This window comes from Leopardus geoffroyi, chromosome B2 (genome assembly GCF_018350155.1).
Source record: "Leopardus geoffroyi isolate Oge1 chromosome B2, O.geoffroyi_Oge1_pat1.0, whole genome shotgun sequence".
Classification (NCBI taxonomy): domain Eukaryota; kingdom Metazoa; phylum Chordata; class Mammalia; order Carnivora; family Felidae; genus Leopardus; species Leopardus geoffroyi.
The window spans coordinates 57,456,447-57,470,516 of record NC_059332.1 but is presented as its reverse complement, the minus strand read 5'-3'; the positions used below and the strand labels follow the sequence as shown (position 1 = coordinate 57,470,516).

General features: G+C 37.1%; 1 non-coding gene across 1 annotated transcript; it reads left to right on the top strand.

The window, feature by feature from the left end:
* The first annotated feature begins 279 nt into the window (after positions 1 to 279).
* LOC123610006 lies at positions 280 to 384 on the top strand. Its single transcript, XR_006718046.1, has one exon. It is a non-coding gene; the product is annotated as a U6 spliceosomal RNA (small nuclear RNA).
* The last annotated feature ends 13,686 nt before the right edge of the window (positions 385 to 14,070 follow it).

Below are 14,070 nucleotides of genomic sequence, written 5' to 3'. Positions count from 1 at the left end.
TTTAAATAATAATAATCATATCAACATACACTTTTAGAGTTCTTAATATGTGTCCAGTACTGTTGTAAATGTTTTTAAATATTAGCTCATTTAACACTCACAACTCTATGAGGTAGATGCAATTATCTCCATCTGGCGGTTGGGGAAACAGAGGTACAATGAGGTTAAGAAATTTGTCAGTGTCAGAGAACAAGTAGTGGGGAAGCCATCATTTAAATTCAGGTGTCTGCTTTAGAGCAGTCTGCTGCTGTGCTATCTCTCCTATCAAAAGAAAAAGGAGGGCTCACTTCAGCAGCACCTATACTAAAATTGGAACTACACAGAAGATTAGCATGGGCCCTGTGCAAGGATCACACGCAAATTCATGAAGCATTCCGTATTTTTCTGGATTGATGCCAAGTTCAGGGTATTTGTGGTAGTCATGTTCCGCTGTTAAGTTAGAATATTTGGGTGAGAGGTCATATATCATGGTTTACTAAATAAATGACTTTGGGTAAATAAAAAATAAAAAAAAAAAAAAAGGAAGAAGAAGGAGAAGAAAGGGAAAGGAAAAAGGAACCAATAAAGCAATGGCTTTCAAACATCTAGGTATTCAAGTACTCCCTTTGCAATTCTTATTCATAAAAAATATTCAGGAAATCAACATACTGGTCAGTTGCTTATATTTTCTTCTAAGACACACTTGAAAATAAATTCATATTTACTAAAATAAAAAGAAATACAGGTGACCCTTGAACAAGATGAAGGTTAGGGGCACCAGGCTCCATGCAGTTGAAAATCTGTGTATTACTTTGGACTCCCCAAAACTTAACTACTAATAATCTGCTGTTGACTGGACACCTTACTGATAATATAACCAGATTAACACATATTTTGTTTGGTCTGTATATGACATACTGTGTTCCTTTTTTAAAATATGTATTTTTTAATGTTTATTTTTTATTTTGGAGAGAGATAGAGAGACAGAGCGTGAACAGGGGAGGGACACGGAGAGAGGGAAACACAGAATTCAAAGCAGGCTCCAGGCTCTGGGCTGTCAGCACAGAGCCTGACATGGGGCTCAAACCCTCGAACCATGAGATCATGACCTGAGCTGAAGTTGGATGCTTAACTGACTGAGCCACCCAGGTGCCCAACATACTGTAGTCTTAACAATAAAATAAGCTAGAGAAAATAAAATGTTACTGAAAAAATCATAAGGAAGAGAAAATACATTTACAGTACTGTAAAAAATATGCATATAAGTGAGCCCATGCAGTTCAAACCTGTGTTGTTCAAGGGCCACCTGTATATTTACATGTACTTCATTCCAGATGATCTCATTTATCATGATCTTGGACGCATTGGATTATGGAATAGACTGCAGCAAAACTGAAACAAATCGGTAATTAAGGTGGCAAAATTTGAATTCATGGCAAGTGTGTTGTGTAGAGTTGGGCCTTCTGGGCACATTATTCTGCTGTCAGAAATGTGTGTAAGAAGTGTGAAATAAGCTGCTTAGGGACTGAGGCTTAGAAAACAAAAAACAAGGGCACCTGGGTTTCTCAGTCAATTAAGTGTCTGATTTCGGCTCAGGTCATGATCTCATGGTTTGTGAGTTCTAGCCCCACGTTGGGCTCTGTGCTGACAGCTCAGAGCCTGGAGCCTGTTTCAGATTCTTTGTCTTCCGCTCTCTCTCTCTCTCTCTCTCTCTCTACCCCTCCCCCCACTCCCACTCTGTCTCTCAAAATGAATAAATGTTAAAAAAATTAAAAAAAAACCCAAAAGACAAAATCTAGGGATACATATCTGTAAACAGTGGATATTGGTCATGGGGTTTCTCAGGAGTTCTTATTTCCTGACACTAGGGATAACACCCTGAATAACAGTCCTTGTTCTCAAGTACCTCAGAGCCTACTGGGCAAGACAGATCTGTAGATATTTTAGAGCAACGTGATATGGAGTTCGAGAGGGGTTTGCAAAGATAGTAAGTTTGTAGGGTAAGAAGTGTTCATGTTCTGTCTGGGAGAATAAGAAGTGGCTTATTTATGACTTTTAGAGAAAATGTGGAAGAAAGAGAAAGACTTTGAATCTTGCAGAAGGGTAAGAAGGGAAAAGCCTAACAGTGCCATTAGTCAATCGCACGGAGGAAAAAAAAAATTGCAGCTAAGGGATCTATGCCAATACATGCAGAACATGTGTCCATGTTGAATCTTTTGTCTCCACAGCTCAAACTCCCTTGACTTTTACACTTAAGAATTGGAGGTGGAGCTAGAATTGTGTTTGCTTCAAGAGCCTATCATGTTTGGGCTTGTCTTATGACGAAGTGATGTGGGGCTACCAAGACTGCCTGACATTGAGAGAGTATAATGTCATGTTTAGGAAATAACATATTTGGAATACAAATCACTAGAAAGTAGAGAAGTCTGCATATTAATCTTTGGGGTTTTGGGGTCTGGAGACCAGATTTAATTCTGGGCTCTATCTCTTGCCAACTGTGACACGTGGGTAATTAATTTAATTTCTTGATGCCTTTGTGTTTCCATTTGTAAAACTGGTGGCACCACCAACTTGGAGGGTGGTCATAATGATTAAATTAGATCATGTATATGTAGAACACATTCTGGCAACAAAGAACTTCATGGAAAATAACTTGTTATGTGGGAAAAGTTACCACTGTTGGTTAGATTATGTGTGGGTTGGGAATGGCCAGCCAATGTTTTGAGGGAGGAATTATCCTCTAGTTTAGGTTCTTGGAATTCAGGTTTAAATTCCAGGATGAGGGAGTACAAATGGAGGACAAGTGGAAGTCAAAAAAGCAGAGGTATCTATACTTCCTGATGGCAGTGGCAGTGGTGCCAGTAGCTATAGAAGTTCAAGCTCCATTGGGGAACACTTGGCCCCTTCAATACCAGGCATTCAGTGTAAACTTCAGTGGGCTGCAATAGTGTGCATGGTTTTGTGTGGGACAGTAGAGACCCCCTCAGTAAACCCCATTCTTGCTACTGCATTGGATGTCAAGGGCGACAGGAGACATCACTTCAGTAAGCTAGAACAGAAGAGTACAGCCAATACAATATTCAGAAGAACACATTCTTAATTTTTTTGGTGGCTCAGTTTTCCCCAGAGCATGCTAGGACAGAACCAGAAAAATCCTGATGCTTGATTACCATTGTGATTATTTTTTTCCCTTGGGCTGGTGTGTTCCGGGAAACATAGTTTCCACTTAAGTAATAGTGGAAGGGAAGGAAGTAAGAAGATTTCTCCTAATAATAGAAATGAACAAGAAAGTGGCAAATAATATTCAGTTTAGGCAAGGGTAATGGTTAGCATCCAGTAATGAATAATACAAAGTATGATTTCAAGGTAAAGGATTCTGAGATATCAATTTGAATTCAAGGGTAGATTTTCAAGTAATCACTCAATGTGTTCATTTAATACAAGGCAAGTGAAATATTGGGAAGTTAGGGAAGTTATTATAATGAGAAAATAAAGCATAGTTTTCTTTTATTCAAAAAACCATGGTGTGTTTTTTTTGGCAACATACTCAAGGAAGACAATAGAGCTAAAAATAAATAAAGGTCGGTGGGAGAAGGAAATGAAAATTAGAGAATGGAAACCTTCCACGTAGAAGCAGATTTGAAAGACTGGAGTCTAATGTGGAAAAGACCCAAAGACCCAGGAGATAGAATCAAAGTCTATTGCACAATAAAGGGTGTGGATGGGGAGAGTGCAGACTTGGTCATCAAATCCCTAAAATTCCAGCATTATTAGATAATCACTAAAGCTTCAAAAAATTTAATTCAGGACAAATAAAGGGAAAATCTATTTTAAAAAGTGAGTACTATATATATAAAATTTATCCTGAACAGGTTGAAAACTTAAATATCAAATTTAAAATTTAGAAGAGCATGAAAATCAATTTGTAATAAACTTTAGTGAACATTTAGGCAGCTTGGTGTTTTTCAAATCTTTATTAACACACGGGGAACAATTAATATGGTCTCTATCTGTCTACAGACAGAATTGGGGTACTTGGTTGAATGGCATTGTTTCCATCTTTTGAGAAAATTAAAGTGGTTTGACACTTTACAGTCTCCTAAGTCAGTAGCTGAGTTAAGAATATAAACCCTGTTATCTGATTTCCATTTTAGGATGACTTAGGGAATAGCGCCTATAATTCATGAGAACACTATTGATATTTTGAATTATAATTGTTAACAATATTAACAACAAGAGATATATATTTTTTAGGTAAAATCACCATCTTATGTAAAGCACTTCATTCTTTGGCAAATCATAGGCCTCTTAGTCTGAGAGCAACTTGCTAAATAATTCTCAATATAATATTTTAGTCTGTGAATAAACAGAGGGCATCACATATAATTATTGCTCTGGTATGAACTTTACATAATAGTAACAAAGAACCTGAGCCTAATTAGTCTCTTCCAGTAAAAGTATTTGAGAAATTTTCCATTGCCCAATACCTTCCCATAATGGAAAATACACTGCATGGGAGGTATGTGTAAATATTTGATTCGTGTTTTACTGATTTCAGTGTCACAACCTATCAATCATTAACACTTCAAAAAACATATACCTGGTTGGTTGTTTCCAAAGTACATTCTTTCTCTGAAGGATTTTTAGACTCTTAGAGAGGTCCCTGGTGAACACCCAGTCTAATTTTTAATGTCACGGGTGGTGAAAATGAGACCAAGAATGCTTAAATGACTTTCACAGAGTCCTCTACCCAACCTTAGCTCCTCCTAAGACCAAGGTCTTTAGGATCCCAACTCAGGGTTCTTCTTAAGATACTAAGAAGTATCTGAAAGAAGGTGTATAGAAATACAGCAACATTGTCATAGTTATAGAAACTAAAGTGAAGAAATTTAGAAAATTATAGGCGCTATCCTTTATTTCCAATGCTATTATAGTTGGTTACTTGATAAAATTAACTAATAGCCTCTATAGGAAGAAGTGTGAGAATATCAGTTTGGCCTTTTACTACTCTAACATAAATAAAAGTTTCCAACCTACTGCCTAGTTTATGGTCAGCATGTAAAAGTGTTAGTTAAATCTTATTGGACAACAATGGGCTAGGGCCTGATCTTGTGGCAAAATAACTTTTTCTTCCCTTCTCTGCTTGATAAAAGGGCCTCTACATATCAATTTCCAAACCCCTATTCCTTGGCTAGTGCCAGAGCTAATGGCCCACCATCATACTTTCAGTTTCTTAGGGGCAGAGGCAATGTGGCATGACAGATTGGAGCCCAAGCTCTAAGGAGCTCCTGCCAGATGAGGAGGTTCTACTGAGTTTGTCGGGCAATGTGGCATATTCCAGGGGGCCACTGCTCACAGTGTCACTCTCTTCTGAGGCATAAACTAGTAACTGAGATCCAGATGGTGTTATTCGTGGGATGCTTTGGCTTAGTTCCTTAAATAAAATAGCCGTGGAAACTTCTAGTTTAGATCTTGGCCTTAAGTTTATTATCTGCCAATACATAATTAGTTAACTTAAACAGAAATTAGTTGCAGTGAGGAAAACTTACCACGATTTTTCCCCCAGAGCCGATTCAGGAGAACAAAAATGTTTTAAACCATGTTTTTATTTTCCTCATGCAAGATGGTAATAACCTTACTGGGTTCCATGGTGATTATACAAAAATGTCTACATTATTTTCATATTTTATTTATATTGAAATGTAAATGAAAATATTATGATCTAGACATATTTGAGAAGTTGCATCAGGAGAAGACAACCAGGTGCTTTGGAAACAGGCTGAGTGGAGAGGCAGTGCAAGGTAGGGTTGAATGTGCTATCTTAATTTTCTCACATGGGAATGATAATAGTACCTAATTCATAGAGTTGTTTTGGACATTAAATATAATAACATGTTGGTTAAAAATAAAAAGACAGAAAACAATATACAATGCAAACACTAACAAAACAATCAAAACAAAGCAAAAAAGCTGGGGTGGTTATATTAATAACAGGTGAAGTAGATGTTATGATAAAGCATATTATCAGGGACAAAGAAAGGTATTCTATAATGATAAAGGGGTTAAATCATTAAGAAGATCTAACAATCCTTAATGTTTATGAACCTAAAAACAGTTTTTACTAAAAAAAATTTCTTTTAATGTTTATTTTTGAGAGACAGAGAGACAGAGCATGAGAAGGAGGGGGGCAGAGAGAGAGAGGGAGACACAGAATCTGAAGCAAGCTCCAGGCTCTGAGCTGTCAGCACAGAGCTCGACGCAGGGCTCAAACCCACAAACCGTGAGATGACCTGTGCTGAAGTCCAAAACTTAACCAACTAAGCCACCCAGGTGCCACTAAAAACGGAGTTTTTAAATACCTGACACAAAAACATTGATGGAACTGAAGTGAGAAATCTGTAAATTCACAATCCTAATTGGAGATTTCAATCCTCTGTCTTAGTAATTAATAGAACAAAATAGAAAATCAGTAAAGATATAGAAGATTTCACCAACACAGTCAACCAATTTGAACTATTCACTGTTTATGGGAAACTTTATGCAACAGCATCAGAATACATATTCTTTTCAAGTGCACATGTAACATTCACCAAGATAGACCATATTCTAGGCCATAACACGGATCTTGATTAGTTTAACTGGATTGAAATAGAATAATACAAATTATGTTCTCTGGCTATAAGGAAATTAAAATAGAACTCAGTAACAGGAATATGTGGAAAATCTTTAAATATTTGAAAATTAAGCAATATACTCTAAAGAAAGCAAATATCACAATTGAGTTTATGAAATATTTGGACTGAATTAAACGAAAATATAACATATCAAGATTTGTGGGTACACACCTATACCATACTTGGTCAGAAAATTTTATCATTAAATTCTTATATTCAAAAAGAAGAAAGATGAAATCAATGATAGAAGCTTCAATATTTAAAAACTGAAATAAATAAATAAATAAATAAATAAAGCAAATTAAGTACAAAGTAAGCCTAAGGAAATAATAAAAATAAGAGAAAGAATTAGTGAAATAGAGAGCAGAAAAATATAAAGAAAAAAATCAATGGAATGTAACACTTATTTACAAAGGTCAATAAACTTATAATTCTGTAGCCAGACTAACAGAGGGGAAAAAAAGCAAGAGAGAGAAAAGATTACTTACTAATATTAGGAATGAAATAAGAGACACTGTAACAGTTCCTTCAGATGCTTTAAAAAGAATAATAAAGAAATATTATGAATAATTTTGTGACAATAAATTTGGAAAGTTAGATGAACTAGGCCAATTCTCTTGATGTAAGGAACTACCAAAGTTCGTGTAAGAAATCGAAAACTCGGGCGCCTGGGTGGCGCAGTCGGTTAAGTGTCCGACTTCAGCCAGGTCACGATCTCGCGCTCCATGAGTTCGAGCCCCGCGTCAGGCTCTGGGCTGATGGCTCAGAGCCTGGAGCCTGTTTCCGATTCTGTGTCTCCCTCTCTCTCTCTCTGCCCCTCCCCTGTTCATGCTCTGTCTCTGTCTGTCCCAAAAATAAATAAACGTTGAAAAAAAAAAATTAAAAAAAAAAAAATCGAAAACTCAAACAGTTCTATATCTATTAAAAGTCATAGAAGTTACAGTGAAAAACTGTCCTATGAAGGAAACCCAGGCTCAGATGACTTCATTGGTGAATTCTACCAATTAATTGATTTGAAGGATGGAACAGTACTAATTCTACACACACACAAGCTCTTCCAGAAGATAAAAATGGAGAGAACACAACTCATTTTATGAGCCCAAATTACTTCAATAATGACATTAAGAGAAAAGAAAACCAAATTCCAATATCCCTCATGAACATAGATGCAATACAAAAATCCTTGGCAAAGTATGAGAAAATTGAATTCAGTGATACATCATGACCAAATGAGTTTATCCCTGGAATTCAAGTTCAGCTTAAAATTTGATAATCAATCAATATGATACACCTTATCAACAGACTAAAAATCAGATGATCATTTTAATGGATCCATTGAATGCAATGACGTATATATTTCTCCGTATGTTGCTCTTTTCACTTAGCTTTGTGTTTTGATTTTTTACATTTTCAATCTATTTTAATTAATGAATACTTTTCCAGTGGTATTATCAAACCCATATAAAAAGGCAGCCCTCTGTCCCTTTTAAACTTTTTCACTTTTGTTTTTTGCTTCCTTGAAACAATAACTTTCAAATAGTTCAGCTATTTATTTTGGTATTTACTTTCATGTTTGTAGATAACATACTTCTTAAGGTTTTTATTTTTTCCTTTTAGACATTATCTATTGCTTTTCTTTTATTAAAAAAAATTTTTTTATTCTGTATTTTTGAGAGAGAAACAGAAAGGCAGAGTGCGATTGGGGGAGGAACAGAGAGAGAGGAAGACACAGAATCCGAAGCAGGATCCAGGCTCTGAGCTGTCAGCACAGAGCCCGACAGGGGGCTTGAACTCACGAACCGCGAGATCACAACATGAGCCGAAACTAGACGCTTCACTGATTGAGTCACCCAGGCCTTTTCTAATAAGGAAGATGATCATTTTGTTTTCTGTCTCTTTCACACACACATACTTCTTAAAAATTGCAGTATTGCTTATTTTTAATTCAATCAATAATCTGTGTTTATATTTTTATGTGATTATGATTTACAGCTAAGCTACATAGTGTACTATGCTCACACCTCTTGTTCAACTTCTTATATTTCTTGGAGTTGGTGTTGTTCAGTCAGTGCTTTGTTTCTGTTGCTTTCTAGGATTCAATCACTAATTCATCTCCAAATTCTACCTATGCACTTAAAAAAAATCTCTTCTGAATAGCCCATACATCATGTATTAATTTTTTCCAAGATGATACCCTTTCTTTTGTTCTTGATCCAATTTGGACTGGTTGCTTTCTAGGAATCTGAACAACTATAATCTTTAGATTTCTATTCACTATTATCCTAGATGTTTCTTCCCCCTTTTTCTCTCTTTTTCCTTTTTTTCCTTCTATTTCCCCTCTTCCCATTTGTCTTACATTAGACGTCCTGTTCACTGCTGTCCCTGCCGGTTTATCCATTTAAAAATTTGTAACTGTCGTTGTATAGATACTTGGGGCAAAGCTGGAGATAAAAATATGGGTTCAATGCATCATGTAACTGGATCAACGCTTTTAACTTTTCATAGATTTGGCTTGAAATACCTCAAAAAGTTGTTCCTTTGACTCATGCATAAAGATATTTAATCTTCCATAGAACATTCAGTAAATGAGGGTGAAGTCATGGGAGATTTAGGTATAAGCTAGTTTTTAGTTTTTCAAACAAATCTGAATTTTTGATTCTTTGATAAAGGAATGTAAGGTGTCCAGATCTCCTCTTTATATTTGGAGAGCCTTTTCTAAGTTTATTTATTTTTTTCCTAGTACAACAAAAAAGTATTTAGGACATTGTGAAATAGCATAGTGAGATAGTAATGTTCTATATCTGCAAAGTGCCTTTTATTCTGAAGGTTTGCCAAGTACTTTACAACTTGAAGATGAGATTGTTTTGTTCCCAACTTAAAAGCACCTCATTCTGTGATGAAATATTGTTATGTACTGAAATATTGTTATGTTATGAGGTACAGCTGTACGAAATAATATTTTAATGAAAGAAATACAACTTTGGGGTAGCAACAAGAATCAGACAACCTTTGCTGACAAAAATTTTCAATGGTCACAGCTCACTGGGCTCTCAGTTTCTTGTACGATGGCATCTGAACTCTAGTTGGATCTCTTACCTTGAGTTAGGGATAAATACCATCCATCATTTAATTATCGATAATATGCCTTAAAGCATTATAATACCTGAAGTCAGCATATACAAACTAACTCTAAAAGGGAGTTCTATGAAGACTGCCCATACGTTATAGGTATAAATAAATAATAAAAGCGTGGGACACGTGGGTGGCTCAGTTGGTTAAGTGTCTGACTTCCACTCAGGTCATGGTCTCACTGTTCATGAGTTTGAGCCACATCAGGCTCTCTGCTGTCAGCACGAAGCCTGCTTCAGATCCTCTGTCTTCCTCTCTCTCTGCCCCTCTCCCACTTCTGGTCTATCTGTCTCCCTTAAAATAAATAAATATATATTAAGAAAAGGTGGGGGAGAGGATGTGCCTGGGTGGCTCAGTTGATTAAGAATCCGACTTCGGCTCAGGTCATGATCTAATGGTTTGTGACTTCGAGTCCCGCACTGGGCTCTGTGCTGACAGCTCAGAGCCTGGAGCCTGCTTGGGATTCTGTGTCTCCGTCTCTCTCTGCCCCTCCCCTGCTTGTGTGCTCTCTCTCTCTCAAAAGTAAATAAACATTAAAACATTTTAAAAAATAAGTAAAAAGTTTAGACATGAAAAGTATTATTTTATATTTATAGTTTCCAAAGTAATACTAACCCTAAGAATAACAAGAATATTCATATATATGTCTCAATTTTTTTAAATCCCAAATGAGTCCTAAGAACATGGAGCCACATAAGGTAGCAAAACCAGATATTCTATTTTGTAGACTACTATTTAAATTCTATAGTGACACTGCTTACTTAGTAGTCAGACTTCTGGCAACCCCAAACCAAACCTGCAGCTGGGAACCTGCACATAAACATAGAAAACATCTGAGTGGTCACAATGATGTCAAAAAAGCTAGCACTTTATTTGTGGTAGAGACATGCCAGCCCTCCATTTAGCAGATATTCCATTCCACAACTGTTTATAAAAAAGGAAAGGCTGCTATTGGTAGGCACACTGACAGCAGTCTACACTATTTTAGAAAGATCTCCAAAAATGAACAAACAAGTCTGTTTTGCTAACTAATATTAAGCAGAGAAATGATTCTTGTTGGACATCGCTTTCTCCAACCATGTTGGAATTTTCTTGCATCAAATAAAATCCCTGACCCACATCAACTTGAAATCAGTATTAGCTGAAAAGCTCAAGGTTATGTTAGAAATGCATCAGAACTCTTAGGTATAGGAAATAAGATGGGTTATGCTTTACACTGTTTAGGGTGATTTCATTCATGCATTCAAGAAATATTTTACTGGGTGCATACTCTAAGTGCTAGATACTGCTCTAGTGAGAAAAATACATTAGTGAACAAATGAGACAAAATCCCTGACCTTGTGGAACTTATGTTCTACCAGAAGGAGACAGATGACAAACATAATACATTCATGACTGATAAAGTGTGTCAGAAGCTGTTAAGTATTATGGAAAAAAAATAAAGCAGGGTAGAGGGTGATAGGGAGGCTGGAGCCATGGAGGGCGATTGCCGTTTTAATTAGGGTGGCCAAGGTAAGCCTTACTGAAATGGTGTGATTTGCACAAAGACTGGAGGAGGTGAGGGCTGCAGAGAAGGCCGGTGGGAGTGTGCTTGGTGTATTCCAGAAACAGTAAAAAAGCTAGTTTGCTGGGCAGAGTGAGGGGGAGGAAATCTAGTCAGTGAGATGAGAAGGGGAGTGCCCATTGTGTGCATTTTTAGACCATCTTTAGAACTCTTGCTTTTACTTGGAGAGAGATGAGGGAGCCATGGTGGGTTTTGAGATAATATGACATGCTTTAGGAAAAATCCTTATGGCTGCTGTGTGAAGAATAGATCGTAGGGGAGCTTAGAGTAGAGAGAAGAACATGGTAGGCAGACAGCTGCAGTAATTCAGGTGAGAGTTTATACAACTGCCACATACGTTAAGTATTTTATTAAAACATAATTGCCTACATCTACCCTTATATTAAAGGTAATCACACATGTTCTTAATTCTTATATGAAGCATGACATAATACAAGTGTTTGTGATGCACAAAGTGCTTTTCCAGAGAAGCTACCTACACCCAGGGTTTGCTTTAGCTCAAGTGTTTTGGATGGAGTGACTCTGTCCACTCCCTTCCTCTAGCCTGTTCTGAGTTAACTGGAGAGGGAATTGGCCTAAGGGCAGCCATCCATAGCCTGCTAGTCCTCCAGAAGTGGGCCTGGGACAAAAGGCTCTCTCACTTTTGAGCTCGTTCAACCAGATCCTTCCCAGGATTTTGACTGAGAATGATGCAAAGAAAACTAGTTGACAACATAAAGAGAAAGGGACCCAGGAGCAGGTGGGTTAGCAGTGGAATGGTAGAGTAAAGACTACTTGTGAAGTCCTGTTCCTCAGACCCACAGAGAAGATTAGGAACTGCAAAGACCTTATAGTTTCTGGCTCTATGAGGTTGATTCTAGATGGTTCCTGCCTTTTTTGGGGGGTTCCCACGTTTGAACTTTTATTACCATCCCTCCTCATCTTACACTGTTTCAGGTAAATTGAAAAAAAAATCTCTATTTCTTACAAATGAATGAGTCTAACGAATTATAACCACTTATGTAATAACAGTCTTCTGCATTCATGGTCATCTTTAAATCATTTTAGGCTATCAAATCTCGAAAAAGATGTTCACTTTCTATATCCTTAGATGTAGTGGTGAAGAACACAGACTTAGGAGCCAGACTGCCTGAATTCCAAGGCCAGCTCCTTCCCTTACCACCTATGTGATTTTGGGCAAGCGATTTAACCAGCCTTCCTCAGTTTCCAGTCTATAAAAAAGAGATAACAATATCTCTTGGAGTTGTTGAGACAATTAACTGTGTGAATATGGAAACCTCAGACAATACCTGGTATGTAGAAAAGACTCCGTAGATATCATGTCCTGATGATTAAATAAACCATTACACCTAGGTGATAAAAAAGTACTCCAGGTGACTGCTATCGTGGGTGAGTTAACTGGTATTTACCAAGACAGTGGTATTGACTATTACTTAGATGCTTCCAAATAGACAGTCTCTACAGTCTTTTGACATGTTTCAGTTAACAAACCTGTGTCAAATGCAGAGGGACAGTTCTCTATGGGAAAGGGGGAACAGGCAGGGAGAACTTTTGATACCTGCTCTGTGCAGGAAGGAACTTGTGTTTGGTGCTGGGGAAAGTGAAACTGACTCTCAAGGAACTTAAAACTTACTCATGACTAGAGTCTATGAGAATTTAGAGGACTTTGCCTTTTTTTTTTTCTTTTATTGGTACCAGCATCTGAAATAAAGTAGCACTCAACCAGTACTTTTTGAATGAATGAATGAATGAATGAGTGTTGAATAAATGAAAAGTAATCACAACGAAGGCATTTCAAAGTCAGGAGAGAGTTATAAATAAAGGGCTATAAAAACACAAAGGAAAGGTAATAAATTCTGACCAGGTTGTTGGACCATGTGTATAGGGATGGAAGACTTGACATCTGGATTGGACCTTGATAACCAGAATTTTGATAAATGGTCCAATGGGTTGGAGCTCAGAGGGAGACTGTTCCTACCAGAGGGATCAAAGGATCGGAGATGTGCAAGTGAATATTCAATCTGGAGAACAGAAAGTGGTCTGGGGTGGTTGGAACTAAGGGAAACTGGTGGAGGACAAGAGCAGTTCAAAGGGTATGATAAGAGGTTAGATGAAAAGGTTGTTTGGAACCAGAATGTAAAATGACCTCCTGTCTCATAGTTTGGATTTTATCATATAGGCATGAGATTAAAACAAACATAATTTCTATTGAATTATATACATACAGTTCACAATATTTAAATAATACCAAATATTTATTAGTACAACATAGACCTAAAATCTGGGATTTTTTTTAAGTTTATTTATTTATTTATTTTTCAGAGACAGAGAGAGAGAGAGAGAGTGCGAGCACCAGTGGGGGAGGGGCATAAAGAGAGAGAGAGAGAGAGAGAGAGAGAGACAGAGAGAGAAGGAAAATTCCAAGCAGGCTCCACACCACCAGCACGCAGCCTGATGTGGGGCTCAAACCCATGAACTGTGAGATCATGACCTGAGCCGAAGTCAGATGCTTAACCAATTGAGCCAATCAGAGGCCTCATTCTCTGAAATTTTGAAAGGTAATTCTCATGATACTGTGGACAGAGAATAGAGTAGGAAGAGACTAGATTTGGAGGGACAGTTGGTTACCGCCCTAAATCTTACGAGAGAAAAATGGTTTTAGGATTTCCAGAATTTCAACAAATAATGTTAACTCCATTAATCATTTTCAAATTCTGCCACAGC